The sequence below is a fragment of the Kogia breviceps genome, chromosome X (genome assembly GCF_026419965.1).
Source record: "Kogia breviceps isolate mKogBre1 chromosome X, mKogBre1 haplotype 1, whole genome shotgun sequence".
NCBI lineage: Eukaryota > Metazoa > Chordata > Mammalia > Artiodactyla > Physeteridae > Kogia > Kogia breviceps.
This window is the reverse complement of record NC_081330.1, coordinates 93,656,679-93,661,894: the sequence shown is the minus strand read 5'-3', so window position 1 is coordinate 93,661,894 and position 5,216 is coordinate 93,656,679.

The following is a 5,216-nucleotide window of genomic DNA, read 5'->3' as shown; positions in this document are numbered from 1 at the left end:
TCTCTTTCTCATGTCCCAGAGTGGTTTGTGGCCCATACAGATAAAGGGACATAAACACAGATGGACAAGATCTTGGTCACAGCCCCTCACCATTATCGGGTCCAGCAGGTCATGCTGTACCAAGGAAACCAAGCACCACCAGGGCACCATCAGGCTTGAAGACCCTCTGGGTCAGAGCCAGGACTAGGAACCCCCCATCCCCTTGCCTTGCCACCCCACAGCTGCACTTGCTGTACGGCTGCAAGGCTAAACTGTACTTGGGTCTGGGGACAATGCCTGAGGGCATCTCTGAGTGAACAATGATAGGCACTCTGGCGCCAGTGGGCCCTGTGCCCTCAACAGGCTGATGACCCCAGAGGTGTGGAGATAAGAGAATCAAGCTGCCAGTCCCAGGGATGCCCCACCAGTTGGGTCCACCCTCGTCCCCATCCGCTCCACGGCTTTTACCACAGCACCCTATCCCTCCAGTCCCACTAACCAGTGTACACCCTGTGATTCACAAGTATGTGTGTGCTCTCGGCACAGGTCTGAGTACAGTGGAACACGAAGCTGGGGCTGCCCTCTCTGGGTCTTGAGGGGCTGGGCTATGAAACGGGGCCAGGAACCACCCCTCCCCAAAACATACACGCTTTTAAGACAAGAAGTTGGAAGGAAGGTAGTGTAGGAAGAGCAAGTGGTTCAAAGCCCCTCCTCCCTCACTTAGTAGTCTGCATTATGACATCACCCTACACAAGTTGTAAGGAGAGGGATGAAAAAGCCTGAGGCTGGTGTAATCTTGATCCCCCAAACAGATGAGATAATTCAAGAAGAGAACGTTTCAAACCACTTACACCTGTAGATTAAAAATCCTTAATAAAGTCTTAGCTAGGGCTTCCCTGTGGTGCAGTGGTTAAGAATCTGCCTGCCAATGCGGGGGACACGGGTTCGAGCCCTGATCCGGGAAGATCCCACATGCTGTGGAGCAACTAAGCCCGTGCGCCACAACTACTGAGCCTGCGCTCTAGAGCCTGTGAGCCACAACTACTGAGGCCATGTGCCACAACTACTGAAGCCCGCATGCCTAGAGCCCATGCTCTGCAGCAAGAGAAGCCACCACAATGAGAAGCCCACTCAAGGAAGAGTAGCCCCCGCTTGCCGCAGCTAGAGAAAGCCTGCACCCAGCAACAAAGACCCAACGCAGCCAAAAAGAAATAAATTTATTTAAAAAAATCTTAGCTAAATGAATCCAATATCATATTTAGCAAATACGTTTTGATCAAATAGTTTATCTCAGGAATGCAAAATTGAGTCAACATTAGAGAAGCTATATAAGTAGTGCTCTACATTAACAGACCAAACGTAATAATCTCAACCACAGAAAGAGCATTTGATACGTTTCAAGAATCCATAAATCCATACTTACAGAAATTAATGGATAAAAGAATAAATACATGGAGGAGAAGAGAAATATCTCCTATACAGTAGAATGTCAACTAATAATCACAGCACAATGATGATGTTCTGTTAATGTTATGAAATCTCTGGGTGCTAAAGCTAGCGGTTACACTTTGATGTAAACAGGATATTTACACAGATTCTAAGTATCTCTCCATGAGATACATGTTAGTTAATTCCAAAGGGGGAAAATAGTATCTTTACAGTAGAGGAAACTGGCATATACCATCTTAATGAGGGGAACAAAGTGAACATTATCAGTATTCAAGTCCTGAGCCATCTGATAGGATGAAATGAGGAGACAGCATCACTTTTGTGATATTCCCAGGCAATATGCAGAACACAAATCTAACCACAAGGAAACGTCTGACAAAGCCAAACTGAGGGACAGTCTACAAAATTCCTGGCTTATAATCTTCAAAAGTGTCAATGTCATGAAGGTCAAGGGAGCACTGAAGAACTGTTCCAGATTGAAGGAGACATCCCATTTGAATGTTCAAATGTTACCTCCTAGCTACCCCATTTAAAGTTACAAACTCTGCCCTGCCATAGTCCCTACGCCCCTTTCCTTGCATTCTTTTTCTCCATGACATTTTTCAATTTCTAACATACTATAAGTTTTCTTACTTTTCTATAGTCTCCTTCACTAGAATGAAAACATCACGAGGGAAGGGACTTTTGTCTGCCTTGCTCACCACTGTGTCCCCAGTGCCTCGAACAGGGTTTGGCACATACCAGACCATGGAAGCATGAATAAATACACACACCACAACTGTTCAAATCATTCTCATCCTCAAGACTCCATTTTTTTTAATGGCTAATACATAAAGAGTCCCTAGGGACCTCCCTGGTGGCACAGTGGTTAAGAATCCACCTGCCAATGCAGGGGCCATGGGTTCGAGCCCTGGTCTGGGAAGATCCCACATGCGGCAGAGCAACTAAGCCCGTGCGCCACAACTACTGAAGCCCGCGGCGTCTAGAGCCCGTGCTCTGCAACAAGAGAAGCCACTGCAAATAGAAGCCTGCGCACTGCAACGAAGAGTAGCCCCTAGAGAAAGCCCGTGCGCAGCAACGAAGACCCAATGCAGCCAAAAATAAATAAATAAACAAATAAATTTATTAAAAAATAAAAATAACGAGTCCCTAAAAATCCATAAGAGGTACAACAACCCAATAGAAAATGGATAACGGAGACAGAAAATTCCCAGAAAACAAGAACTGCAAATACCTTTAAATCTATGAAAAGATGCCCAAGTTCACGCCTAATAAGAGAAATACACATTATAATTACACCCGATTGGCAAACATCCAAACGCTTAACAATCTGCTCAGTGAGGCTATGAACCAGCTGCACTCTCATACGTGCCTGGGGGCAATGCGAATGATACAACTCTCACCCCCACTTCCCCTTTCTCCCTGCTTTCTTATCTCCACAGGCTTTTGTTCAAGCTGTTCCCTCCGACTGGGATGCCCTTCCCTCTCACTTGGGAAAGTCCAAAGTCCAAATCCTGCCTCAATTACTCCTACTGATCCATTTGAAGGCAATCAATTCTTCAGAGAAGTCGGCCACTCCCATGGCTTCAGCTGCCACCTCTGATGGCCCCCAAATCCATCCACAGAAACTCAGATCTAGTCCCCAAACTGTTCACTCAACCAACACATACCAGACCGTGGATATCTAACAGGCATCAAAAATGTAACACATCTGGGGACTTCCCTGGTGGTGCAGTGGTTAAGAATCCGCCTGCCAGTGCATGGGACACGGGCTCGATCCCTGGTCCGGGAAGATCCCACATGCCGTGGAGCAGCTAAGCCCGTGCGCCACAACTACTGAGCCTGCACTCTAAAGCCCGCGAGCCACAACTACTGAGCCCGCACACCTAGAGCCCCTGCTCTGCAACAAGAGAAGCCACTGCAATGAGAAGCCCGTGCACCACAACAAAGAGTAGCCCCCCTTGCCCAAATTAGAGAAAGTCCACGCGCAGCAATGAAGACCCAACACAGCCATAAATAAATAAATAAATAAATAAATAAATAAATAAATAAATAAATAAATAAATAATGTAACATGTCTGAAAACCAACTCCTGATTTTGCCCCATGCCTGCTCCTAATGGAGTATTTCCCCTGTCAATGACAACTCCATCCTTCCAGCAGCTCAGGCTAGAAACCCATGGGTCACCCAGGATTCCTCTCTATTTTTCATGAGCTGTATCCGATTTCTCAGCAAATCCTGGTGTCTTTACCTTCAAAATCAATTCAAAATAGAACCCCACCCACCTCCTCTTTTACCACCTTGGTCTGACCCTCTCTCCTCACTACCTGGACTCTTGCAGTAGCCTTTCCACTGGCTTTTCTGCTTCCTCTCCCCCTGCCAGTTTGTTCTCTCTCCACAGAGAGCAGCCGGATTCTAAAATATAATTTAAATAATGTGACTCCCCTACTTAAAATTCTTTTTTTGGCACCCCATGGATCTTAGAATAAAAACCAAACATCTCATCCTGGCTTACAATGCCCTGCTTGATATGGCCTCGGATCTCATCTCCCAGTGCTCTCCCTTCCTCACTCCTCTCCAACTACACAGACATCTGTGCTCTTCCCAAACATTTCAAGAACTTCCAGCCTCAAGGCTTTGCCCCTGATGTTCCCTCTGTCTGATGCTTTCCCCCCATGTTACACATGGTTTGCTTCATCACTTTTCACAGGCCACCTCCTCAGAGAGTCATTCCCTCACTACTTCACATGGGGTATCAGGGGAGGTCTCTCTGAGGTGAGGCAAACAATACATCAGAAGGAAAAGATCTGATGGAAGAGCGTTCTTAACTATTGCAAGGGCAGCACTTAGTAGGCATTCAATAAATCTTTTTCAAATGAGCAATTTTGGAGGATTTGAGGACAGGATATGTGATACAGAATTTGGGATAAGGTGATAAAGGCATTTTGTGTTAAATACCTTTGCTGTAACATCACCTTCTCAGGGATGCCTTCCTTGACCACACTATCTAAAAATGCAACCTGTCCCCCACAGATTTCCCTTTACCTTGTTCTATTTTTCTCCACAGCATTTAGCAGTTATCACATATATACGACATATTTACATATATATTTAATTGTATAGTCACATGAATATAGACTATACACAATGTATTTAATATGACATTTATTATATACAGATGTAACATTTTTTTTTTTTGGCCACAGCGCATGGCTTGTGGGATTTTAGTTCCCCGACCAGGGATTGAACCCCGGCCCTTGGCAGTGAAAGCATGGAGTCCTAACCACTGGACCGCCAGGGAATTCCCTACAGATGTAAATTATTTACATATTGACACTGGCTATCATGTTATGTAAACTATGTAGTATTAACATGTACATTTTATTAGACACAATTTATATTATATTCATATGTATCTAATATAATTTTTATTTATTTGTTACATTTATGGTCTTGTCTCTCGCTCGTCTATCAGCTCCGTGAAGGCAAGGAAGAATCCCTAGCACCTGGCCCACAACTCCAGCTCCAAAATGTCAAATGAATGAACTCCTTTGGACACCTGAGCCTCAGCTTTCCCCTCTGTAAGATGGGTGTGCCTTTCCATCTGGAGGTACCCCTATGTTCCGATCCCTTTTCCCACACACACCCCCAGAAGGCTGCTCCCGGAACTCCACAGCCCAGGTTTTCATTTTCCCATACCCTGGGCGTTCATGCCCACCACGTGCACTAGGCGCCGGCCCGACCGGACTACCACCCCCAGCATGCCTCGCGCGTTCGGGAAGTACCAC